General features: G+C 45.8%; 1 long non-coding RNA gene across 2 annotated transcripts in view; it reads left to right on the top strand.

The window, feature by feature from the left end:
• The window catches only part of LOC147596523 (uncharacterized), a 50,167-nt gene that overhangs the window by 2,081 nt on the left and 20,368 nt on the right, over positions 1 to 27,718 (top strand). The window contains exons 1-2 of one of the 2 annotated variants that reach the window (XR_015261365.1): positions 17,015 to 17,099; positions 17,439 to 17,534. This is a non-coding gene — a long non-coding RNA (uncharacterized LOC147596523). Of the gene's footprint in view, positions 1 to 17,014; positions 17,100 to 17,438; positions 17,535 to 27,718 lie in introns of those variants that run through there. The other variant, XR_015261364.1, reaches the window with a different exon arrangement.

The raw sequence follows: 27,718 nt of genomic DNA, 5'->3' as shown, positions 1-27,718 counted from the left end.
TCAGCTGGCAAGTCTGTGAGCCAGTGAGAAACGCACACGGCTCTCAGGAGAGCAAGGACATGCCACTTCCATCACCTGTACCTCTGGCGCTTCGTTTTAAGCTTTGTGACACTTCAGCACTCTACAGCTGGCGTTTCTTTGTCAGCTTTTTCTCTTAACATTATACTATCTCTTTTTTTTTTTTCTTTCCAGTTGAAATGTGTTGTTTTCCCTTGTATATTTATCAATGTGTTTCTTTAATAACAAAGAATAAAACATTTGTCAAGGCCTGGCCCTCACGCCTTTTAAGCTGAGGACTTTACACCTCTTCCTCAGGTCTAACAGAGCGTGCTGCGAGTCCAACGCGCTCTGATCGGGGGAGGTTGTACAAGTCAGTGCTGCGTTGTCGGTGGTTTCGGAAAACGTTGTCGCTATAGAAATTCATAATGACTATCGAATTCTGTGCTCGTGTTTTCTGTCACAAGAGATCTGCACGGCAATATGAGGTCTGAGGACTGACAAATGTGCGTGACAGGAATACAGTGTAAAATGTGGATATCATGGACTGGCCAAGATTGGTAGGAACGTCTTAGGTTTTTGTGTTTTCCTGAGAGGAAGCTACAGGGAGGGAAGAAAACCCCAAACCTAATTTTTGGTTAACCTTGCTTGTTCTGAGTGTGTTGTCAGAATTACAGTTGTGAGCTATGCAATCTCTTTCCTGTCAAGCAGCCATTCAGCTCTTAGTTGGCTCAGAACCATTTCTTTCCACAAAACGGTCCGGTCTCATCAAGAAGTAGCCGAAGGTTCGCTCTCTCTGTGTAGCCAGCCTAGGGAGAAGTCAGTGTGTGTGGCCCTGTCCGGTTTAGGACATATTGTGGAGTAGGTACATTGTGAAGTTCACAATAAGCAGTGTAGTTTAATAAACATATATCCAGTACAGTCTTCTAGTAATTTTGTTCTTGTGTTTCTGTGGAAATAACTTCATTGATTTCAGTACAGTTTAACTAATGGTAGGTTTCATCTATTGCCTCAAAAATATTTGTTCTCAGATTTCCATGGGAAGATAATATCGGAGGGAGAACAATATTCTTCTGTACTTCTGCGGATTCCTATTAAAATTTGGTTTACTTTCTTATTCCCTCATGGAAGAGGATGTTTGATTTCAATTAAAACAAAATGTCGTCATTTTAGGGCATACCGCGTGGTTTTAACAGGTATGCAATGCCTTAGTCCGTTAGGGAGAAGGCAGTGGATTTGCAAAAAGGCCAGTAGGTACCGGGGATTTTTCAAATTTCTGGTGAAAATGTGTGCGCGCATGTATTGTGCCAGCACGCTGCAGGGGCAGGGGGCTTCCTCTTGCCTGCTTTCCTTTGTAAGTGCAGGGTTTAGGGCTATCTCTGTCAGACCTTTCCGATGATGGATTTCCAAAATCCTTCGGCCTCGTCGTCAGTTCGGTGGGGCTGGGCGGTCGTGGCCCGGTTGGAAGCGCTGCGCACTGTAGCCATCCACTGCGCTCGTGCGCAGCAGTGGTAGTCGGTGATATTTTGTTCTCTGGAAGACTGTACAGTATGTTCTGTGAGCAAGGGAAGTTCACACAAATGAATTTTAACATGCAAAAATAATTAAAAAAAAAAATCAATCCAAAGCCTCATCCTCCACGCTATTCCTTAATTCAAAAGAGATTTTCCATCTATTTTATTTTTTTACCATTTGGGTTTATCGTTTAACATTCATTTTTGAGTCAAGCTCAACTTGAGCTTAACTTGAGTTAGTTCTGTCCATTTACTTCAGTCAAGTAAGCGGGCATATGTGGATAGTTATGGAAATACATAGGTCGTGCTGACAGCTTGGCTGAGAGTACAAAATGTGCAATAAGGCAATTTCTTATAAAGATTTCAGCGGGTATCTTTAATATTTCCTAGAGGACCAGCATCTGGAAAAAATGTTTTTCCCCTGGAAACATTTTAAAATATTTTTTTTTGTGGGGGGAAATGTTTTCTGGAAGTGTATCACAGCTGATTTACTCCGTGAAAAGCCAGTAAAACAAACACTGTTGTTATTACTTGTCTACTGCTTGTCATCTAGTTGCTGACTAAAGTACAGCAAAATATTCTAACAATATAATTGATGGCTTTCCTCACAAAGCTGACAGATGAAGGTAGGAGATGTTTGCAGTGAGACGTGCCACCCAAAATGTCCCTTTCACGTAAAAATGTAGGTGAACTGTGTGGGCTTCTGGAGAAGTTCAGTGTGCTGGTGAGTGTCGACACTGGCAGTTTGCACGTGCTGTCATTTTGCAGGACCAAACCCCTTGTTAGGGTAATAGAGTTTATTTCTCTTTAGATTTGGGATTGAATCAGCATCCTATATGCATGAAACAAACTTATTTTCTTCCTTTGGGCTTTATTTATTTTCTGTTCTTTCTTCTGATTTGGAATTTGTGAGTAGTCACAAATAGAACTGTATGGATATCAGAATTATGGATATCAGAATTACCAGGTCAACTACAACTCCATGGTAATGTTTGGAGACAATTCCTATTTTCCAACTAAAGGAAGAAGCTTTGAGACACGAGGTAACTTCGTAACGTGACTTTTCATAAAAACTTGTCTTTGAAAAATTTGACTCTGAATTGTTTTGGGAAATGTTTAATGCCTTTATTTTTCTTACGTCAAAATTTCAAACAATTTTTAAATTCTGTTTTAAATTCTTATTTTAAATATGGAAGATAGCGTTTCTTGATCACCCCCTGCTACATGAGAAAAACATACTGTGTAATTTCTTCCATAAGGTGAGAGAATCATCTTAAAACTACCTGGAGTTTTACTGTACTGCCCTCTTGGGAAATCTGCTTCAGAAACTCAGTCCTTTGATTGATAAAAGAAAAAAATATTTTCATTCCTCATGGAAACGTAAGCACGGCAATGTTTTTATTGGTATCATCCTGTAACTTAAGTAGCGCTTTCTCTCCTGTGTTTGCTTCTTGAGTTTGTTTTTGAATAATACCACTAACCATGCTAGGATAAACCTTCCGTTCCTTACGTGATGGATTCTCCATTCTCTTCTGAGTAGCCTTTCCCCGCCTTTTTTTTCATCTTGAATCCATCTTTTTCTGAACAGGTTGACTGGAATTACGTACAGCGTTCCACATTCGGCCCCTGTAGCACCTTGTCCAGTGCAATTAATGGTTGGATTAATCTGCTGAAAGTAACCTGGATCACATTCTAGGATCACTTTGATTTCTTACATCAGTTACGTTGGTAACTGATACTTATCTTGCAGTTGAGTCGTGCATCCGAATCATTCTCCTGGATTATTTCTAACTGCTGTCTGTCCAGTTAAAGCCTTTTTGTTATGATTATCAAACTGGTAGCCTCATCTTACGTAATCTTAGCTGGCCGGGTGTAGATGCTCAGCTCTGAAAGAGGCGCCAGCAGTAGCCGCGATGAACCGCTCGCTGGAGCGTTCCCTGGTGACTGGAGACCCGTCTTCTGGATGGCTCTGGTAGATGAGCTGAATCACTCGCTAAGTGTATTTTTCATTATATATTATTGAACTTAATCTCCTTTCTATTGCTTTGGTCTTCATTGAGCAGCTCTTTCACTGTGATGCTCCTGTCGTTGCCGTTACCTCCCTTAATTTGTCACTGGAACATTTCATTAGCATGTTCTTCCCCTTACTGCAGAGGTGATTGTCGAAATAAGCCATCAGATCAGTTCCAGCACTAATCCTTGATGAATATTGTGGGTTATATTCAACCAATATTTTTATCTGTGCAAAGGCAGGACAAAGCTTGCAAATTCTATGAGTCATATTGCTGTTGTTTCAAACATCTTTTTCGTGTAAATGATGACATTTGAATAGAGATCTGGAAGTCTTTTTGTTAATTCTAGCAGTTACTGGACTAAGTGTTACGGACCTTTTTCTAGGGGGCACCAGGAACTTGAATCTTACTGACCGCTAAGGCAGGAAAGAATGCCATGGGAGGTTTTACCGTCTTGTGCCAGTAGTTAATGGGAGTATCCACAGTCATTTCTCAAATGTCATGGGAAATGAAATACAAATTTATTTCAGTATGTCTGAAAGTTACCATTTTCCTCAGTATCTACAGAACAGATATCCGTCCTTATCTTCTGAAAAATTGCAATCAAGAAAAAAATATTCTAACGAAAGGCTGGAGGAAGAGTTGGCATATGGAGCCTGGGCTCAGGGCACGGGCAGCTCTGAACCCGTGGTTACTGGGAGGTGCTGGTGTGCTGCAGCTAACGTCTGCAGAGAGCCGGGACAAGTGTCACAATTCACACCGGAACAAATCTGCTGAATCAGTAATGGAAGAACGCTGAAGAAAACGTATTCTCTTGGAGATTTTGTGTTCTTTCTTCCTAGAATTTAATCAAACAAGAATAACTTAGTTACTTGGTTTGTTGAAATCAAACACGCTTGTTCTTCGCTTGCAAAAATAGGAAACTTCTTTCAAAGTGACACTCTTCGTGGTGCGTGCAGCTGCTGTGTGACTAAGTTGTTAAAAACCTTGGTGATGGCCAATTCACTGGAGGTGATATGTTTACACTCAAAGCCAAGTATCGTAAAAACAGCTGCTTAGCTTTTTTTTTTTTTTTATCTTAATGTGAAGTAAACCACCAAAGAGTTTTGAGTAGGTCTGCGAGAGTTTTCGTATCGGGTTTTGCCCAGGCAAAGTCAGGATATGACAACCAGAATTGTCTTCTGTCTAAGGCCAAGGGGAAAGGTCACACCATTTTATACAGCCTGCTTAAAAAATGCCAAGCTAGGTGGCATTTTCTTGGCTCGTATATCATGTGGAGGGACCTTTTTAGAGAGTTTACGAGATTTAATAGTGCTTTCACCCAGATGGTATTATTTAACAGATTGAGTGTTCTTTGAAGTCTCTGCATTGATGGTGGAAAATTATTATTATTATTATTATACACTATATATATTAAGAAGATATTGTTGTTACGATTATTCTTATATTATTGTTTTAATTGAGCCCAGATGCGTAGAAGATCATCAGAGATCCTTGGGTCTGAGTACCATACGCTGACATACATTGCGTGTCCTTATAATCTAATTAAAAGATGATGTAAAAAATACGGGGGAATACAAATAGAAAAGGGATGAAGAAGAAAATAATTGAGGGAATACACAGCGGTTGGATTAGTTATTTTCACAATTAGCTACTTGAATTAGCTACTTGACAGGCAATACAGAAGAAAGAATAAAGGGCTATCTCTGACAAGGACAGTTTTTAGTGAAGCTGCCACTGTAAGTGTATTATGATTTAAATGTAAAGAGCTTCAGGTTTCAGTTAAATGGATTTTGATTCTGCTTATTTTTCTAATGCTAGATTTGTTTCATTTCCATATTAAGCCCCTTTTATTAAACCACGCAGTGTGTGATAGAGATTTGAACCTTTGTTTCAAGTGCAACAGTTTTCTGGGAGCAGCCTAGGACGTAATCCAACTTTTTAAAAAACCCTGTGTGTTTGTGCTTAATAAAGAGATCGAGCGTAAAATTGTAGGTTTGATTTAAATCCTGTGAACTGGAGACACAGGTGTATTATTTCTAGATCTAGGAGAGGGTCTGCTTTGCCATCCAGCAGCTCGTCATTTTACCAGTGTTTTCTCTGGCACGGTCGTCAGAGGTTTGGCTATATAGATTTCTGTTTTGCTAGGTGGAGTGCCCTGTCAGCAGGGGAAAACAGAGAAAACTGCCCAAAAAATCTGTTAGCGTTTGGTCAAAATTAAGTTATTGTTTGGGATGAGTATGAGGAAGGAAAATCTACTAGAATTAATTTTCATGGCAAACTAGTTTCAATGTTTTGGAGGGAACCGAATTCCATGTTAAACTCAAGTGAGACAACACTGAGAGTTGTTAGAGTAATGATCGTTACAGTCTTCTGTTGATGACAGAAGCAGGGAGCTCTCCGCACAAAATACGTATTTTTTCCAGTTCACACAATGAATTTAAGCGATCAGGGGCTGTCGGATTTTTATGCAGTACAACAAAAATATCGAATGAAATAGAAGAATTTATCTGGAACATACTTTCCTTCATCATAAATGGATTTTTCCGTGGAAATTTTAGGACGTATTTGAAAGCAATGGGAAGATTTCTAAGCGTTCATTACAGTGATAGATTAGCAGTTTGTCGTGAGACTACTGGAAATTAAAGGTGGCTATAGAAAAATATTAAGTGACTTCTCGTAGAATTTTACAAGAAAGCTTAAATTGAGCTTGGTGTTAGTAGAATAGTGTTTCATTACCATGGAGGGCTGGTCCCATCTTGGACATCTCGGTAAATGTGAACTGATTTGGGGCAGGGATCGTTTGAAAAACTATTGCGGCAAACCACGAGATTCACTCTGACTGTGAGCACAGTGGGGTTTAGCTGGGCTTGTACCTTGGTTCCTGTAAATGATCCCTGGTAATTTCTGCTCTTTCGGGCGCTGTACTGCCCGTGGCAACCCACAGCTGTGAGGTGTGAGTGTCCGCTGGCTTGCAAGTGCTGCCCGTTTAGAATTTCAGCAGTTTGCGTGTAATCCCTGTGCGCTTGTTTGTGCAGTGTTTGAAAAATCACAGAGTAGATACAGAAGAGGAAATATATATGGTGAAAGTATATCTGCATCTTCCACATCGTGTTTTGAATATTATCGAAAGCAACCAAATATCTTTCAGTACTCGATGGGAAACCAGAGCGCTTAGCGGAACAGTGTGAATGTTAGTGTGTTTCATACGATGAGGATGCTCAGAAAATTGTAGTGAATTCTGCGTTTCAGAGAATTTGGTCAGTGAAATGAACTGAGAGCAAAACAGGACTCTGTTGGTCAGCTTTGTAAATGTTTTTGGAAAATGTGAACAGGCCAGCATAGAGTTATTAAAAGGTTTGTAACCAGCAATACGTGTTACAAAAGCAGGATTTTTCATTCTAATACAGTTAATTTGAAAACTTCATGTAAAGAGAAAATAAAATCCTCAAGGAGTCTTTCTACGGGTGCCAAAATGTTTGGGGAAGAACCACCCGGAGTCCACGCCCTAGCTTTCAGAAGAGCTGGATTCTTCATTTAAACTAACAGTTCTTGCTGATGACGTAAAGGAAGGCGCTATCGAAGTTGGCAGTAGATATTTAAGTGACCAGTGAGACAGTTCAGGGAACTACAAGGCAATCTGTTCGGCTGTCATTGGCCGCTGCCGTTTGGGCTGCTGGTAAGTCCACCATTTCACCCACGGCATCTGGATGTAGGAAAGCAGGAGCAGCGTGAACGTGCAACCGTAGCTGACCAAATAACAGCAGCAAAGCCTGTTGTAGCTGCGTATCTTACCAAACCCACAGTAAATCACAGGTCTCATCCTCTTGACTCCTCAGAATCCAAAGAAACCATCTGGCCAACATTCACACTTTTGGCTAATAAGTACCTTGGAAGCTCTCCCACTATTGTGTCATGTGGGCGAATATGCAAGGCAGGAGGATTATATTCTCGCTCTGCAGCCTCCCTCGACAAACTCTTTTTCTGTTTAAATTTCACATCCACTCGGGAGCTTATCACTCTCAAATTCGACGTGCTCACCCTCGGTTACCAATAGCACCGACCCTTCTCACAGGACAGTGACTCTCTGGGTCTTTGCTGAGTTTTCTGTCTCACGCTTTGCGTTGAGTCCGCTGTCACTGCAAAAAAAAATCACCCCAAATCCTCAGAGATCCCGTCAAACAAGATGTGATTTTTGCAGCCACAAGCTCTAGGTGGACATCCTAACTCCTTTCCTTTTCCTAACAAAATTGTCCTCTGCTCTTTTCAACCCTTTGCTCTCACCGTTTTCCTTTGGATTGAGTTTCTTTCTTTCATGTGCCTTCTTTTCAGGATTTGAAATTGGGGGAAAAAAATCTATCTTCTTGTAAGAACACATTCAGTATGAAACCAGATGCTTACTTCCTTCCATCTATTTTCCACACCCCAGGCTTTACTCAGAGGATTGCAGTGAAACGAGCACTCTCAGCAGATGTCTTTGGGCCACTGCAGTGCGTTCCGTGGCAGTAGAGCAGCTTTTACTGTAGCGGAGCACTCAATTTTCTTACGCACAATGACAAGAAGACACTTAAATATATGCTTAGGAGCAGGGACATGAGCAGCTTTATCTCTGCGGTTTTAAGCACACACGTGTGTGCTTAGCTCTCGGGTGTGTTTTTAAATGCCAGTTAAGCATGTGCTTCATGGTTAAACACTGTGTTGAATCAAGATGGGAACACATGTGGTTAAAATTAAATGTGTATTTAGTGTTCTTTTGGAGGCAAACCCTAAATTGCTATTTTTAAGCTCTGCTTCAGGACCTATGCCCTCTTTCCTTCCTATGACTTCGGAATGAAAAGAACCTCCTCTGAAAAAAAAAGTATTTTTCTTTATCTCTGTGTGGATTGCAGACTTGCTCTTTTTGGTAGCAGGGACTTCAGCTGTGATCTAAAAGGAACCCCCTTGAGTATCTAGAAAGTTGAAGCTCGCTCACCTTGATAGATGTGGAGAAAGAAGCTCACTGCGTCAAACTGTTCCTGGCTCTGGACAGCCTACAACAGATAGCATCCGATAAAAGCTTACCCTAGCTATGAGTCAGTATGGAAAATTTTCTTTGCCAGTACCCTACCCATCACATTTTTTTCCTGCAGACCTGCAAGGGCAAAGAGATGTTGCTAGCACTTGGTACAAATCAAAAGTCTGGAATATTTAAGACAACGAAGGTGGAACGATGGCTGTTGGCGTCCACGGTGGCTGTTAGGGAACAACCAGGCTCTTCTGAGCACTTGTATGTTGTGATAAACCACAGATTTCAATACTGAAAACACATAACTGTATCATATCCCATAGGGTCTAGCCACCTCTTTCTTTGCTAGCAATCCTTTCTCTTCAGCAGATGCTAGTGATGTGTTTCTCGCCAACTGGCTAATTGAACAATGCATTAAGTTGAACTCTGCACAAGTGTTCCACCTGTACTTATCCAGAAATTTCCCACTTCTGTTTCGGAATGGTACGAATGCTTTGTGCCCTAGAGTCTGGGGTTTTTTCTGGCTCTATCAAATACTCTAATGCTAGGCAATACTGGTCAGGTGTACTCTCCTTTTACGACCTCTGACTGGCGTGGCTTCAGCCTTCTTCCACGGATCCCAAAGAGCGTTTGGCGTAGGTGGCCGTTGTGAGGTCTGTGGTTGTCCTAGATCAGATGCATGGTGATAGCCCCTAGCAACTTCCAAGGCGTCCAGGTCTGGAAGGATCCTGAGCACCTGATCCTGCGATTGTGAGCACAAGTACTGATGTTTGAGCATGACAACCACGATTGTCCGTGCTTCATGGAAAAACCTGTGCTTACTTGGGGTGGAGACACGCAAGCGATATACATGAAAATGGTCAGATTTTACCAGATCCTAGTGAAGTTAAAGGCTGAAAAAATTCCTTACAGCTTCCTGAAAGGAGACTCAGCTTTCAAAAGCTGACAGATCTTCATGCTGTAATGAAAAACTTTTCTTGTCTATTTAAAGAGATGACTAGCTGAAGTTACAGTTCAGTATTGCAGATAGAAATTTGAAGTTACTCATCAATGCTACCTACACGTGGGAGTCAGGCCACCAGACGACTTCTGTTCTTTCAGATTATTTGCTTCGCTGTAGAACAAACCCCAGCCAGAGTGATATTTGTGCCAGTATTTCTTTTTCTTTCAGATAATCCATTGTGTGGGATGAAATCTCTGTTTCTGCAAATGTTGTAAGGATTAGAAATTCAGTCAGCACCGGGTTTTAAAAGTAGCTCTTCTGACAAAAAGAGATAGGACACAAAGAGAGCTCTAAGTCTGGCTATGGCTGAGCAGAGGAGAACACGGTCCAAGCAAACCTGAGCGCCAGATCACTTGGTGAAACCTAACAGTTACTGCAGTAATAGACCAAAACCTGTGGAGTTCCGCTGATCTCCAGTGTAACCTCACTGGTGTTGCGAGGAAGTTGGCTCGCCGTTCCCTGGTTAGCTGTTGCACGGTAGGATTGTGCCTGGCGAGCGGAGCTGGAAGGAGGGATGGGGCGTGCTGTGCATTCGACCACCTCGGTCCCGTGTCCTTTCCTTGTGGCACAAAGTGGAGTGTCCTGGGTGTTCTCCTGGACGTGGTGACGTAGGCTGTGCTATTCCCTGCACCCTGGGTCTAGACCCTGCAAGTGTGAACTTTGCTAGCGTAGCTGAGGCCGTGAAGTGAGTCTCTCTTCGAGTCATACCTTCTTTTCTGTTTCAAATTATTTACACTCTAGACAAATTTGTCCTCCTTTCAATCTTTGCTTGTTCAAAATAATTTAAAATACGTTGTACAAAGATATTTAGGTGTCTTAACAGCTCTGCTTTTGTTGGCTTATTCCTGGATTTCAGCTCCTAAATCGCTTGGGCACTTTTATAAAACTCATTCCTCCAAAATAAATAATCTTGAACAAACCTCATACTTTAAAAAAAGCCATTTTTTGAAGCTGTTTCCAAGTGACTTTAATGTTCCACATTATATAAAACATAATAATTAAATGTCTTATTTAAAAGAAAATATTCCTGTGCGCTATCATCTGTTCATTCCATTATCCAGTGGAGTTTTGAACAATCAAATCTAAAAAATGAAGGCATGAATAGAATGACGTTGCAAATGCACCAACTTCTCTATGTGGCCTTCATTATCATTGTCAAGAATAAAATTTACATAAATGGAGAATGATGGGTTTTGTTTTGTTTTTTTTTTTAATGTTCCAATGACTATTTTATCTGTGCAATGCAATCTTGGAAGCAGGAGTAATTGAAAACATCAGAATACGATCGGAGTGAATATGGTGTATCATACAAAAATGTTCGTTTTGTACCTTTTCTATTGTTGGAGAAGGAAACACCGCAATCATTGTCCACATAATTATTTCTTTTGCTGTTATTGAATTCCAAGAATATTAACAACGGAGAGGAAGGGCTGGTACTTTGCCTTCTCCTGACCTTTTCCTCTGTGTATGTTCACGGATGATTAATGTTGACAAAACTGGTATTAATCCAGAGAGACTCCATTTCTCTCATGTCCCAACAAGCTATCGGGGCTGCAGGGCATTGTCACCTGAGACCACTGCGTGGAAGGAAAGTCCAGTTCTTGCCTTCACGGCCGTGGAAAAGCTTGTACACTTGCACCTTCGGCATTCCAGCTTAAGGAGAAGAATGAGGTGATCCGGAACATTTGACTCTGCCCTCGCAGGAGCCCGGCTCTGAGGATCCGGCGATGTCTACCCCGAGCCTGGATGTGCTTGTTGCAAATTTTTACTGCGGTGCTCCGTGTCACCAGGGTATGGTCCAGGGTGCAGGGCCAGCGACTCCCCCCTGACAGTGGTGAAGACAGGAAGCCAAACATCCCAAACAAAGTCACGTTCCCACGGAGATTTCTGCATTTTTAGCAGCACCAGTGTAGAAAGATTAGAGAAGGAAGCTGCAACCTTTGCTTCCTACGGATTTTCTGGAATAAATGGAGTTATAAAGGAATGCAGGATGCTTGTGGCAGCTAGGAAGGGGCAGTAAGGGAGTGATTGATGCGTGAACCCTTAACACAAAGAGCCTGGAAACTGTTGAGCGGGGAACAGCAGATCTCAGAATTACGTTATGCTTCTGGCAAAGGAGCTGGCATCATCTTTTTGGTCAATGCCACCCCAGAAATTATTGTTTATCTTATCTGAAGTAACCTGCTCTAATCTCAGTCCAGATCGTCACGCTGATTTAGCGATCCCCAGCCAGTGAGAACGTAAGCTTCTCTAACCAAGGGAGAACATGAATTGCTCTCATGTGAAGCCAGCCCTGTTACTGGTTTCCAGGCTCTTGTGTGGGCACAGGCACTCAGTCTGCGTCTCCTTTGCCAAGAAACAGTCAGTCTGGTACCTTCTGCTTTATATTTACAGAAATATTTTTTCATCCGCTCTCCAAGCTACGGCTGAAGTTTCGAGGTGTAGCATCTAGCAGTCCAAACTTGGTGTGGTTTGTCTGAAGAGGTCCCCTGCTCAAGAGGAGCCGGTCAGTTATAGATTATGTTTCAAATTTAATTTATCAGCCTGGCATCATTCAAAAGTGATCAGGAACAATGAGTAAGAACAAGATCTTCATGCAAGTCAACTCATCCACCATGACATTTCTGTCGAGAGAGTCGAGTCGTAGCAGGATCGGTGGATAGGCTCCTGCTGAACTGTGAGATCTGAATTCCCCGGCTCTGTTGTTATTTTTATTCAGAAGTTGTAAGGGCAGCTGGTTTATATTCCACTGTGCAATTACTGCACAGACCTAGGAACAGCTTAACTTTCATCTTCATGAATTTGGAAAGGAAACGGTAATACAAAGAGCAGAAAACCCATAGCGGCATGAGTTTTCTAGCATCAAACCTCTGTTGGTCTTGGATCCCGATGAAGCGCTCCTTGTCGCCGCAGGAAAGATTTACTTTTGACTCAGATATCTAAATTTAGGCTGTCTGCACTTCAGGTGTTTACATCCGAGGTACGTCTCTGCTCACCCCAGCGTAGACACCTCTGCTGGGCCGTCTTACACCCGCTTGTCTCCACAGACTAGAAAGGTGTTCTGAAACTTGGAGCTTGCAGCCCAGCGACGGTGTTTGACAGGTTTGCAATCTCAGAATGAGGGAATGAGAAAGTGCCTGAGAGGGGGCTTTGTAGCTGCCATTTTAAGATGAGCTCAGGCAAGCTTTCTCAGGTTGAAAATAAGATAGTGAAAGAAAATGCTTGTCCTTATTTCTGCTCCTAATAACTTCCCAGCTGTGACTGCAAATGAAACAATCCTGAAATTCCGCGATCTAAGTTAATTTTCTTCACTTACAACATCTGTTTACTTTTTGCACCTCACTCACAACCAAATCCAAAGTGCCGTGCCTTTCAACCCAAATGTCCAGCGTGAGGAAGTGTGAGAGAGAAGCTTCATCTGGCTGTGAGAAATCATAAAAGACATCAAAGATATCTCCACAAAAAACACGGGGTAGACCCAATACCTCACCCTGGGATGAGGGGAAAAGATGGGATGGCATGATGCGGTAATAAGCCAGCAGATCAGGAGGAAATATTCCTTACAAATGGCACAAAATCAAGCCCAAGCGTGTTAACGCTGTATTTACTGCATTTTTTCATCTGGAAAAAGTCTAAGGGTTGGTTGGGGTGTTTTGGTAACGCCTCTGTAATCCAACCGCCAGCAGGATCTCGCAGGCTTCCAGAGAGCGGGAAAGGATGGACACGTCTCAGGTCAAACCTGCGCTCCTGCTGTGGTCTTGGGCAAGGTACCCGACATCCATCCTTTAACAGGACGGCGTTGCAGTAATCTGGCAGTTTTAGGATTTTTTAAAATAAGGATTCTCCCATTCTTTTCTAGCAATGAGCTAGACAAATCTTTGGATGTGCTTTGAGAGTTCTGCATTGACAGCTAATAGAGCCCTCTGGAATCTTAAAAAAGAGCACTCACTTTTAAGGTTGAAACCTATTCTACGTTTTTGCAAGACATACATCAATTTTTTACAGATATAATCAGCACCACACAATAGGCTGGACTTTCTCAGGCTCAGAAACAATAATTTTGAGAGGAAGTGTTAAAACCAAAGAAGTGGCATTGTGTAAGCTGGAGGCAGTGGAACAGCCTGTCCACACCGGTTGGTATGGTTTTGATAGCTGCAGGGCAGGTTTATTTTAAATTTGCTACAGGTGAGGTCCTTGAGAAGGAAAACAGTGCTGTTGATCCGTTAGAAAGAAACCGGTTCATAAAGATGAGTAAAGCAGCCAGCTTTTGAGTGCTGGCTTTTGAAAAAGCAAGGTGGAGGATGAGATCTGTGCTTGGACTCCGGTAATGCAACTTGTAAGGTTTCACTGAGCGTATGCGGCTCAGGAGAACGTGGACCGCCTAGGATATGAACCTCAAAAAGTCTTCCAGTCTTCTGCTTTCCACCTCTCTGGTGTACCGTACGGGGCCTTTTGCTGCCGCCGGTGATAGTTCTGCGCTCTCGTATTCCGGTGCCTGCTGATTTTTCGGTGGATTCTTGCACAGTGTGTGTGCGGCGGATTCCCAGCTTCTCCCAGTTAGGATCCATACCAGGTAATTTTACTTCTATCATCAAAATGCCCACGCTGATTGTAACCGCGTCTATGTCGGCTTTCTTGTCTGTCACCACGTACAGTGTAACGGTGTAGAAATCCGGAGACACAGTTCGTTAGCATCTGCTGCTTTCCTGCGAGATCTTTGCTTGCGCTACTTTGTTCTTAGCTCTCGTGCCCCTGTAAGTTTCTTTTCCCGTAACCTTCATTGCCATACCTGTGTGTTTTGCAAAACAGGCAAACCTGCAGCCTTGGATGAACTTGGCTCACCAAACCCCTCCCTGAAGGTGTGCATCCTGTTCCAGTTCTGTGCGCTGTGTGATCAGAGACGTGTTTCGCATTGCTTAAAAGCTCTTGGTTGGTATCAGAACCAGTAGGACCAGGATGTTGGGGTTTTTTTTGGTGTAAGCTGTCGTTTCTGAAAAATGAAATGTCCTTCCCTTTTCTCGCATAACTCCAGCATGAGAAACATGCTTTGGCCTGTTCCCTCGTGCCTCCCAGTCCTCTTGGGACCAAACGCAGGAGCTGGAGTCTGGGGGCAAGGACATTTTATGGACAGTACGTTTTACGTTGTACGCTGGGCCCTGTACCGTAAACCAATTATAAAGTCAAAAGCTTACGCATCCATGGAATTTACCTTAAGTTGTCATCTTCGTTAGCAACCTGTATCGTTAGTAATATTGGGGCTTGGAAATTGTAGGGATCTTGTCCCTCACCAGAGTAGCTCGTACATAGCAGCGTGATCAGTGAGGCGACAGGAGAGGTCCTTCTGTTGGGTGAAGCGCTGTGGAAACCAGGAAGCTCTGCGCAGGAGAAAGCGAGGAGAGACCAGAAGAGAGAACAGGTAGAGTGGATGGTGTCCCACAGCTGCTGTTTCCTGGTACGATAACCCTCCAGCGGGGCTGTGGTTGGTGCTTTTGGACACCCCAGCTAGAATATCGGAGATCCCGACGTGTTTCTGTCGGGTGGCTGTCTCGGGGCCACCTCCTACACATGGGACAGTAAAACGGGCGCTGACACAAGATCTCCCTCTGCCCTGTGCTCGTTCAGAAGATCTGAAAACTGCCAACTCAGAACCTACTGTTTGCGGTACGTGTGTCATCTCCAGTGCAGCGTTCTTTCGCTGCTTAATGTGCACTAAATGTAAATAAATATCTTAAAATTGGATTAGGAGGAGTAATGGAAATGCATGGAGTTCTCCCTAAAATATAATAACCTCCTGTTCCCCAGCGGGAACGCTGGGCCCTGCTTCAGATCCATTGATGGTGTTGTCTGGAAATCTAGAGAGAGAGCTTAAAAGGTTGAAAAGAAATGAGGGATTAGGGAAAAAAAAGCACTAGAGGGAGGAAACACAAAGCCGAACTGCATCTGGCTAGCGTAAATGAATAGGTGCTTGCATATTAAGTGTTCTCGTTGTTACTGTTAATATTTCACAAGTGAAATATTTGAAATAAACGCAATGATGCCCTGCCGGATCCTTTCAACAACTGTTTAACCTCGTGGCAAATATTCAACATCTCATCGTCGCCCACGACTGTAATAGCGAGCCTTCGGGTTCGGCGGGGAATCACAGATCCTGTGGATCCTCCGAGCGCGGCGGCGTGCACAGCTCCTGCGTGACCCTTTCCGCACGTCCCTGCGATCAGCCCTACCCAAGGGGTGAGAATACAGCCTGCTACCCTTGGGATCGGGGAGAGCCGCGGGGATTTACGCCAGCTGAACGTCTGCTTCTGCTGACCTGAAGCGTTCCTCTCGTTCTCTGTGTGCTCGGGAGCGACACGGCCACGTGCCGCTGGCAGGGCAGCTCCCCACGTCTGCGTTGGGAACGGCGCGGCAGCAGAGATGCACAGGTTGTGACTTTACAGGTCCAGGCTGGAGACAGAGATGGAACAGCTGATATTCCTCGGCTTACTATGAGTCAACAGCAAAAGCCAAGATGCCTCCAGCTGGCAGTTCAAAGCACCCAAGGCTGGCTCTTGCAGTCACCCACCACAAAAAGCATCTCCCTGCTGAGTACACAGCGATCCTGCGAGGTGGTGGAGATGCTTGCCATCGGGTGAGGTCCTTAGCAGAACATTACAGCTCTGGCGCACAGAAACGGAGACAGCCTGAAATGTCAGACGCCTCTGGCTTTGTAACTGGTGGTGAAAGCCCGTTTGTCTCCAGGAAACGGGGGCGTTGGGGCTGAGAAGTGGCAGCACCCACATCTCCTGCTGGCTTCAGGGCACGCTGCCGGGCTTTGCTGTTCCCCAGGATCAAGGGCAGAGGGTTCTGTCGTAAATACTCCTCTTGCCTTGAGGTTTCACTTTGAATTATGCTGTAGAAATTAAACCATCATAATTACCATTATTGTTTTATTTTTTCAGTAGATTAACACCGTTACTGGCCTGACTATCCCAGTTATACCCATTTAAGTTGGGCCAGCTTTTTGGCTGGTCTGTAGGCCAGTCCAGCTGCACTGGTAGAACAGAGCTACACCAGTTTACACCATCCGAGGCCCGGCACGCAGGCTTCACGGGGAGTGCTTCTGATTTACATCGGGATAACAGGGCAGAGTCAAGCCGCGCTTTCCACTCCAAGCTGATTATCGTCAAACGAGTTCTTCTCTAAGTAGGAACAAGAAGCAATCTTGGGTTTTATTTCATCGCCAGGGCGCTTCAGAAACGCAAAGGGTCGGCGAAGGAGGAGGGGGAGAAGGAGAAAAGCAGGCTGTCTAAAGTAAAGATGTGTTTCCTGCATGAATAACTCCCTAACAATCTGCTGAAGGAGTGATTTTGTATCAGCCCGAAACCCCAAACCAGCATCATTTTAATTTGCCAAGCACCTGTGAAAGAATGCAGCTGCAAGACCATGGGAAAACAATGGGAACTGTGACAGTTCATTAATATAAACCAGCGACTGGATTTATTTGGGAAAGTCGTTGATACGGAATTGCGCTGGAGGACACAGTGGCGTTCCTGAGGCACGCCAGCGAGCAGCTAACGAAGATTATAGATGTGTGTACATCATTGGAACTTGAACGGTTATTTGGTAACCCTTACAATTTATTGTGTGTGTCAGCAGAACAAATGTATAAGGAGGAGTGATTGCTTCAGCATTCCCTTATTTCTTTGGTTTTTATTCGTTACTCATTTCCATTTGGGTTTTTGGGGTTTTTTTGGGGGTTTGTCTTTTCCTTATAGTTTGCTCTGGCTATTTTTTCCGGTGAAGCAAGAGTTTGGAAAGTGCAAGCAGTATTTAAAACTGTGATATGCACAGATGGGAATGAAGGCACATGCTCGTGTGAAAATTGTTCTCAGATACTTTTTGAGCTACATGGATGTGTCTCTGCATAGGTGGAACATCCCGGTTTCCGTCGAGAAGGTGCTCAGGCAGCGCCACAGGCCTGGGGACGGATCCGTGGCCAGGAGACTTGTCCTTCCCGGGGATCGGTGAGTTGCTGCGGGATGGGAGTTGGGAGGTTGGTGCTGGGGAGCGCTGCCCCACGGCTCCTCTCTGCCCCGTTCCAGCAACGCGGTGGGATGCTGCGGAGGCGGGAGCGGTGGGCGTGAAGAGGAGATGGGTGCAGCTGGGGGATCCAAGCCAACAAATGCCTGCTGTGCCAGGCAAGAAGCGCGGTGCAAGGGACAATAATCCCTGGAAAGAATTGTCCCATGGGAAAAAAGCGTTCAGAATCCAGCTGCCGAGAGCTGCTCCTGGTGTTTTGCCCTTTAAAAGTTTGCTGCTTTTAATGACTTTAAGTTCTATCCCTAGCGCGTAGTGTGATTAAGAGTTTCTGTCACTGCAAACAGCAGTTACAAATTACAGGGTGGGCAATGATGTTCCAGGTAAATCCAAACCAATTTGCTTTGCATAGATTAGCAGCTACTAACGAGATACAAGACTATAGACATTAATCTGTTAAAGATTTTCATGGGGTCGAGCGTGCAATGTCAGAGAGATGCTTTGCTTCCCATCTCTCTGGAAACAGGAAAATGTAACGAGGGAATACGGAGTGAAACGGCATTCAGCTTTCAGGTATTAACAATTTGGGGAAAACCTCCATGATTAGGTCAAGCCAAATAAGCCGCTGAACACATCCAGTCTAACTTGCTCTACTTCTTTTTTCGTGCTTTCCTCCTTTCTCCCTTCTCCCCTATCTCTTCCTCTTGTTTGTAAAACTGAATTTCCGATTTCCAGATGCAACTGCAATATGAAGTAGAAATAAAACAAGGCAGGGAAATTGTTGAAGCCCGTAATCTCTCCACATAACCCGTAAGAAAAAGTGTATCATCCGACTGCATTTACCAGTTATGGGTCCCTCTTGCTGCACTATCTGTAAATACAAAAGTAGCTTGCTTATAAAATTTTTAAGCGTGGGATATGCAAAGGAAGCTCGCCAGTGCCTGCGGAGCCGCCGGAAAAGCTTGTGACATTGGACGGTTTATTTCTTAAAGAGGTACGGCGTATTGGGAGCGCAAACGTCTCCTCTCGCAGCTCCCACAGAGGTCATTGTTATCTCCGTGATTCCTTTCTGTCTTCCTCACCTCACGGGATTATTTCAGCATCAGCGTGCCCTCTCCATGGTCGTTTACGTACTGTACTTACACCCTCTGGCCTTTTTCAGACCTCCCTCTCACAGCAGTGGGTTGTCTGGACTCTCCACGTCTCCCGCACATGGAGAGCGCTACATCTGTGGGAGCAATTGCCGTCGCTCCCCTCCCCAGGTCTTTGCCTCCACCAAAACTGCTGCTCCTCCTACCACAAAGTTGCTCCTACCAGTGCATAGGTAACTCCCTCCCCAGCCCAGCTGTTCATCCTTGCGCCGCAGAAAACTCTGTCACTATGATAAACCTGGGAAATTTTCGTTCAGTTGCAGGGTGAGTGATGTTGCGATCGCAAATGTCTCTTCAGTGCGTAGAATGAAAACAGGAAATAATTCTGTTCTCGCCTTTCGTCATGGATTTCACTTGGATATCTGCTTCACTTTTGTTTCGCTAAAGCCTAAATTTCAGTGGGTTTGTTTTCTTCCTCTCGTGGAATGGCTTTGCAATGCTTATCCTTAAGTAATAGTCAGTAAAGGCAAATTATCTTAAATCAAGCAAGGTTTATTTAATTTAGAAAATAGGAAATAGAGAGAAAATCAAACTAAATGAAATGAAAATGGTATAATTCATAGCTAATCTAAGGTCTTGCTCGACAGAATGATTCTTTTAGTTATGCCCTTGCAGTTGAGCAGCAGTACTTACTCCAAGTTAGGGCTCGTTTGTCCCAGACCGACCACCGCTTTAGGTCTGCGCTCACAAAGTCTTAAGAACATGGGAGCGCTCACATCCATTTCTGCAAGACGTTTGCTTTCATATTGGCACCTCCAGCTGAGCATCTCTTACTGGTGCACACTGGCTTATCTGTGTTTTTTTATAAATCAGATATCAGGTAGTGCCAGGTTAGGCTTTTCTCCCGTGTATAGACAATACATGTCTCAATTTATTCACCTGCTAATTATCTTAGGCTGCCTTTTTATTAATATGCAGTACGCCACTGTACCCCGTATTAATGAAGCTTATTATAGGATCCTGACAGAAAGCTTTCCAACTTCCTTCCGATTAACACGCGGTGCTTCAGAGGAATCCTCTGACTATGGGAAGGTGTTTGGCAATTGCACATCACCTTTTTTTTCAGGAAACTTCACTTAAGATGTCCTTGTTAGCTTAAAGACTCCTCACATGCTGATTACCCCCTCCGGTTGGTTTCTGCATTGTTTTCCAGGTGGAGTAGTTGCTTTCATATATTTTGTTTAGGTTACAGCTTAAAAGTATCATCTTGGTTTAACGCTTTCCAGTTGTGTTAGACAAGCTAGTTTTGGGTTGTCACGTCTAAACCGGCAATTCTTAATTAGGGGCATAACTAGGCTACAGGCAAAAAAAAAAGGTAGGTAGTCATGCAGTGGGTGAGAATTATGTCCCGGTGGAAGCTGTCCCGGGCCTCTCAGGGAAGGAGAATTTGGCAGCAGGCAGAACTTTTGTGTTTCCAGAGAAAACAAATCAGAATGGGTAATGATTTCTTCTTCTCAAGCTTCATGCCCTTGATTTAAAGGGGTAGAACAGATCTGATTTTTAATGGTCAGGCATTGTTAGAAGCCCAGGTAAGACTTTTGGGAACTAATAATCACAAGTAAGCTGTAATAAGCCTGGAGGCTTAGGGGACATGTCGTTTAAGCTTCACCGTGCACACAAGGATTCTCATCTTCCAGGAGTGGGGAAGAAACCTGCCTCCAAAATGAGAAATAAAAAATATTGAGAAAACTTTGGTGATTCCCCCTTTTCTTGCAAAGGTCACGTCCAAATGCAACAGTGAAAGATTGCTGGAGAAAATGGTGGGGAAGCTCAGGCGTAAAATGAGTGTTTGGAAAGCCGGTTTCCAGCGGGGGGAAACCTGCCATCCTGCGCGATGAATCCTGGCACGTTTCGGTTCCGCAACAGAGGAGGACATTTCCATCGGTGCAGCTGCAGCGTTTCACCTGCTGCTGAGCCGCTTTCTGCGTGCGCTTCGGAGAGCCTTGCCTGATATTTAGAGCAGGAAACGGAGGAAAGTCATCACCGTGACGGTGCGGGGTTCTAAAGCGTGCTACGCAGCGTGTGAGAGCTCGTACTCCCAGGCCTGGAAGTACTTGTGCGTTTACCACGACTGCGGAACAGCATTTTAGAATGCAGAATCTCCTGTAAATACTTGCTTGTTGGTAGCGATTCCCTCTGCAATGCAATATTGCGCCGTGCGGTAGTGTCCTTAGTGCCAAATTAATCTCTCGTCCACGCTGTCTAACCCCACCAGTGCCTTCAGGTCTCCACGGGTGCCCCAGCTGGCACGCCGAGGGGGAAATCTTGGATACACCGTGTTATCACGGGCATTCTCCCGGGTCTGGTGGATGCCCTGGCCTTTGAAACCTCTCCCCCGTGGAGGTCCTTGAGGCAGTGAGTACCAGTCCCAGCAAATTTTATATGGCGTAGGTCGTATCACCTTGCGCTTAAGCCGCACCCGTTTGCCACTGTGTCCCCATTCACAGTAAGCCTCTCCGCAAGCTTCACGGGATGAGGCACGATAGGAAAATTCATCGACTGCTCTGCCCATGCTGCCGCTGCGCCGTGTCCCCATCTGTCCAACAGGGAGGGTGGAGCTTTTTGAGTGGTCATCAACCTGTGGTCGCTGTAACAGCACAGCAGGACTACAACCCTACCTAGAACATAAGGGCTGCGCAATCGTGAACTCAGATAAATCCAGTTCTAGAAAATCCTCCACAGGGGGATCATAATTAAGTCATTAGCGCTATGAGGAGCCTCGTTAAGAAGCCAGCTTGATCACCATTAAGTATAGACCTGCCCCCTAAGACCTCCAACTGGACTGCACCATTGGGCCGCTCCTTTCTCCGAGGACTGCGCTGCAAACACCTCACGCGTGGGACTTGCGGGCGTGCTGGCCTAAGGGTGGCCAAGAGTCTGGAGAGCTTCCTTTGCTTGCAGGGTTTTGCTGATCCAGGCTTACCTCCTAGGCAGCGGCTCGGTCGTGCTGTAGCCGTAGAGTTGTTTACGCCACTGCATCCTTGGCTGCAGCTGCTGTTGGAGCTTCGCTTGTAACCGTGCTGACTTCTTACGCCAATATCTGTCAAAACGCTCCCCTCCTTTACAGTGAGAAGGCTCACCGGTATGAAATTGGTTTTGTTGCCGCTCTGAGCAACCCGCATAATAATTTAGCCGTTTGTGTGCGATGCGGCAGTCTTGAAGAACTGTGCGGTCTCCGCAGCGGAAAGGCTCGCTGGGAGTGTCTGCAGAGCAGCGGGTGAGCTCTTTCAGTGGTGTAAATCCCTCGATTTCCTTTGAGTTCGGTGTAGATTTCATCGGTTGAGAATCCGACTTCAGATGCACGACTCGTGTGCCTCCCTCAGTGAACAAAATATTAGCTAAATAAATTATCACAACGCATTCCTGTAGGATTATTCTGCATCCAATTCTAGGATTATTACCAAGAAGTCATAATTAGTGTGATGGCATCGTCATACTCATTTGCTTTGTTCTTACTTTTCTGCGCAAATAAACTCAGCCGTGGTCCTAGAGAGCTGGCGGCAGGAGGCTTTGCTTCTGCAAAGACCAGTGCACGCTGTCAGGTTGGAAGCGTCTACGTGTCCCTGCTGACCCTGAGAAGCTGATTTTACTCCGATTTCTCCCAAGCTCAGGAGTGATTGCGGGCGGTGTTGGCTGGATCTCATAAAAGGTGACACCGGGAAACTGGAGCGATCGTGCTGATTTGTTCTTCTGTTGGCTTTACAACTGCAGTCCGATGGAGCAGGTATTGGACAGCGTCACTTGGTAGGCTGCAGAACGGAGCGCCACACCGCGCAAAATGTTACGAGCGGGGCAGTTAACGGTAAGCTGCGGAGAAAAAAGCTCCCCAGCTTGATAGCAGGTAGTAAATCAGAGTCACGGCACAACAGAGATGTTACGTAGGTACATTGTACGGCCATATGAAGAATTTAACATTTATTAGCAGTGTTGTATAAAAGTGAGAAATAAATTCGTATCTGGCCAGAAAAGATACTTCTGGAAGTCTGAGGCAGGTAGGATCTAGTCAGCCCCCAAGCCTACGGGCGTGCAAAAGCTGCGTGGGGAGAACCGGAGGAGCCGTTCTCCACCTTTGGGCTCCCGTCCTGACCGGTTCTTCTCCCGAACTGCGGGGGTGTGAGGAAGACCCCGGTCTCGCCTCATTTCCCAGGAGCCAGGCAGGCTGCTGAGGTAAATCACCCGTACTGCCCGAGGATGGAACTGAGGCACGCGGTTTGGTGCAGAATTCCCCGTTTCCACGTGGACGCGTTTAAGAATTCCGAGTTATTCCTTTGCCGGTTCGGCGCTAACAATCGGAGCCTTCCAAGGTCGGCGACACGATTTGTGAAAACGAGCAAGCTATTGGGAAGGCGTCCCTCCGCTGTCTAAATGAATAGACCTGGTACCAGCAGGTCACATCTTGCTTTCAGGAAATCTGGAGTTATTTGCCGTTGACTTTCGAGAAGTAGGGTTGGGCCTGTGCTCGCTATTTTAAACACACAAACCTATATATTAAATTAGGCTTCCACTGCCGCGGAGTGCTGCGGGAAAGTAAAACCGACACCGTTAAATGACAGATCAAGAGGGAGAGTCCAAAATTTCCAAAGCGTTCTCTTTTTCTTTTTTTAACGACTGTCATTATATTTGGATGTGTTTAATAATACAGCAGAGGTTAAATGAAACATGAAAAAGGGCTGTACGTTAAAATTGAGATAACTCTTCCTCCAGTGAAGTGGAACCCAGCAGATGTAGCTGCACACTGTAATTGCTGCCTGTTTCCTGTCACTCTGATTAAGTTGCATTGTCCCTGCTCCAAGTGTAAGAATCAGCGGCTTCCCATAGGGCACAGCATGGGACAACGGGCTTCGGCAGTCGAATGCCGACGCGCGCCTCCTGCTCGTGCTCCTGATGGTATAGACAGACAATATACATTGATGACTTCTAGAATCAATAGGCTGTGGAGTGCGGTAGGGACACAGCCTCTTTCCTCCTACCGGCACCCAGTCAAGGGCCGGGATTTTCGGCGTTCAATTCCGCCGTTCGGGAGGCCAAATAACCCTGGTGCTTGGCTTGTGTTAATGCGCTTTCTCAAGAGTTATTATGCACCTTCTAGTGTTGTTCTTTTCCTCGTTTCGAAACAGAACATTGTTCATTCTGTTCGCGGTTATTCATGTTTTCCTTTCTGTAATAAATCCCTGCTTACAGGATTAAACTGCTAATGGTAAAATCCAGTACCTATCTGGGGACCGCGCGGCCAGATTCCCAGCTGCTATAAATTGCAGTAGATCCACTGAAGCCGGTGGGGTTACTCTGATTTACAACAGCTGTTGGACTCGCCTGAGAGGTCCATAAAGCCATATTTTGTTTTGATTCCATTCAGAAAGAATGTTACGGGCCTCATTCAGCAGAGCGTTGCCCTGCTTTTGTCCCGGAGCAATTCTGCCGCTGGCTGTGGCGTTGCGTCAGCGCAGAGCTGCGGTAGCACCGAGGTGAGGCAGGGCTCTTGCTTATAATTGTGAACTGGTTTTTACAAGCGGCCTCCGATTACTTACCGCTGAATTGCGTGTGCGGTGGCGTATTTGGACGTCTGGAGGAGCAAAACGAGTCAGGTTGTGCTTACGGAGCCCCCGGCGCAGGCGAGGAGGTGGCAGCCAGCAGAGCGGAGCCGTACTCCTTAGGCATCCCTGCCCCAGAGGAAGCCTGAACCCCAAAGCAGATGTTCTGGTTAATAGAGAGAAGATCTGGAGCTCCAGAGAGAAGGGGATCAGCCAAAGCAACGTACCAAATAGGGAACGGCCAAGTACTGCCAGCGGGGAAACGCCAGCAGTGGCGAATCCGAAACGGGGCGCTGTGGGCCGGCGTGAGCGGGGCGGTGAGGAGCAGCAGCCCGCGTCTGGAGGGCCCCTGGCCTCACTCCGCGGGGCGAAGGGAAGCGCCCGGGGGAATACCTCACTTACGGAAAATTTTTGGTGGCTGAGCAACTTGCCCGCTTTGCGGACTGAGTCACCAAGTGAGCTTAGTCGCCTCCGCGGTTAGCAACAACCGGGCTGGAGGGCTGGGGATTGTGATTCGGGATTTAGGCATCTGTCCCGTTCAGAGTCCCCTTTTGGCTCTTTAATCCCTAGTTGGATCTGAGACCTCGCTTTCTAAAAATGGAAATTAATATTAGAAGTCATTCCTTAGCACATGTTTATTTTCCAGTTTATAGAATGTACCTATTACACTCTCCAGACACATGTGCTTGATTATAATGATTATCATATGTATTTCTAAGGCACTCATCACCGTAATATCAAATGTCATTATAGAAATTAGGAAAGAGCATCAGCATTTCTTCCAAGGAAGAAGCCAGTTTCCTCCTTTCCCACCACATCAGTGAAATCACAGGAATTCAGCTGACTTTCTGCCACTTTTGTTTCAGCTCGAGACAAAACAACCCAATCCCCTGTGAAATGCGCGATGCGCACCTGAAGCCAAGCCCTCTGCTGCGTAAAAAGGCCCGTAGCTGTGCCGAGAAGCGCGCTCCAAAACCGAGTCCTGCTTCCTCCCTGGCTCGCCCCAGCCGGCGCGCGCACCCGCGGCTGGTGGCGGTTGTGGGCAGGGGAGTGCGGCAGCTGGACCGTCAGGAAAGCGTAGGGACGGGGAAGTCCTGGGCTCAAGTGTTGCGGTGACAGACCCTGACTTGAATCCCGGTGGCTGCTCCCAGGGGCGTTTCTTTTTCTAATACAAGGATTTCTCAAGGGAAATAATTATAAAGAACTTCTGGGGCAAAACCCAAATTAAAGACTTGGCGTAGGTCAGGAGGAAAGTAAGGTGCTGGTATATCTTGATGCTGTATGCATCTTCCTAGAGGTGGAAGACGCAGATGGGGATTGTTTTGGAAGAGCTAAGGTTTTTTTATTTCATTATTTATGTTATTTAAGCTGCGGCGGAAGAGGGATACAACCGTAAATGCCGTGGACGTCTCACTGTTCCAGACCTGTCTGGTTGGTCCGGAAGCCTGCGTGTTTCTGGGAGCAGGGAGAGGGGCTGCTCCGGGGCGGAGGCTGGGCGGGAGCCACGGGGCACGCGGCACACAGTGCCCTCACCGGCACGGTGCCCTCGGTGCCCTGACCGGCTGCTGCCATGCCTGTCCTCCAATATTACCTATTTTTGTCCTTAATGAATGAAAAAACACATTGCGTGTTTTGTTCTTTCTGAATGGCATCACCTGCACAGATCTCGACTTCCCACGGTTCGCGGGGATTTAAGGTCTGGCTTTGGCCACCACGAAGCAGAAGAGCCCCTTGAAATCCAGACTTACGTGTCACGTCCCTGTGACGTGGGGGCGAAGCAGCGGGGAGCGCGGAGGCTGCGTTTGGATTGCTGACTTAGACGAAAACCCTTTTTTTTTTCCCCTTTGCACCATTTATGTGATTATTTTTGTGCTTCATATGCTCAAAAATCCCTGGGAAAAAAAAAAAAATCTTTTTTCATTTTTGCTTTGCAAGTCACTTTGTAAAGAACCACTTTGGTGTCTGTAGAGAGCTTTAAACCCACCTGTTTCCTCTGTAAAGCACAGATGAGGAAACAGGCGTGAGCGGCCAGCCGCGCACAGACCTTCGGATTCAGGAACTTTAAGTGAAACTAAATATATTGGTCCCACACCTGGGAAGAGTTTTTTAAGAAGGATTTTCACTGTCGGAGCAGAAGATTTATTTCGCTCGTAGAAAGACAGAAGGAACCCAGAGAAGCGAGCGTTCTCTGGCTCTGGCAGCGGCTGCGGCGGGGCTGCTCGCCGCGGCGCTCTGCCTCCGTGCCTCCGGATCACGCGGTGCTTGGGGGAAGGAGTTGCCCTGAAAAAGAAGGGACCAAAACCAAACCCAACCAAATGAACTGACAGGGCTCCGTGCCGCCGCCTGCTCCTTCCTATCTCGACGGGCTGATGTGGACACTTGAACGCTTCTAAGGTCACTTGGATAAACTAATACTGCTGGGGCTATCTAGCTCAGGCAGGAGCTCCTCGAAGGATTTAAACAACATCAATCTTCGTTATTGTACGCCCTCACGTCCGTGTGATTGATTGGTGCTAGGTTTTGGTTAATTGCTCCGAAGGTCTAGAGGAGTCACATTTGGAGAGAGCCAAATGGGATCTCTGAGCTCCCCCTGCTGCTCTCCAACAACCAGCTCTGCCGTTGGCCTCGCCACCCGCCCTCCTGGGCCGGAAAAACCGGAATAAAAATAGTGAGGCGTTTGCTGGGGTGGAGGAGAACCAGGGTGGGCTCAGCAAAGGCTGCCTGCTTTCTAGCAGGGCGTCGCAGAGACTGAGGAGCCCCGCCAAAGCTCCACCTTCACAGGTGCAACCTTTTCGTTCACATGTGTACGTGAGGCTCTTTGGAAAGCGGTTGGTCCGGCGGTGAAGGAACTGGTTCCCCAGTGGGTCCGTGGCTCGTCTCGGTGGTACGGAGCTGCTGTGGACGCAGGCGGCGCAGGATGAGGTCTCACACCACCCAATTTAAGATGAAGAGCTCACAGAGATGGGCTTCAGTCGCAGTAGTAGGTGGTAGTTCTGGGGCCAAGGTCATATTTTGGTGAGCTCTGATGCGGGCAGCACCCCGATGAGTCTCCCGTCTGCGTCGGACCGGGTGGTGACCCACCTAACGCACCCGGTTTTATTGTAGATGCTTATGTTTTCCTGCTTCAGAGGGGGTCAAGTGAATCGCAGCTTTCCAGTTCTTCATCCTCTGCACAAAACCCCGTTTGTTGTTGTTTTAACGCTTCAAAATCAGAGTTGTGGTGATTATTTTGAACTAGTCTTCTGTTTTTCTGAACAGATGTGCTTGAGCTGTCTGGCAAGTGTTTCGTGGCTTTTTATTTTTGCTCCGTTGCGTAGTTTAACTTTAGTTCAAACATCTGGATTTTTGAACTGTGGATGGGCGCTTCTTATAATGCGAGGAATACGAGCAAGAGAAATCTTAAAATAATTCAAACAGGTTTTAAAATTTAAATGCGTTCTAGGAGGTTTCATTTGCAATGTGAGCCCTGTTCACCGGTTACCAAATGTA

The sequence above is a fragment of the Chlamydotis macqueenii genome, chromosome W, assembly GCF_036417535.1.
Source record: "Chlamydotis macqueenii isolate bChlMac1 chromosome W, bChlMac1.mat, whole genome shotgun sequence".
Taxonomy (NCBI): Eukaryota; Metazoa; Chordata; class Aves; order Otidiformes; family Otididae; genus Chlamydotis; species Chlamydotis macqueenii.
Note: the sequence above shows the minus strand (reverse complement) of the source record. Positions and strands in the feature narration are given on the sequence as shown.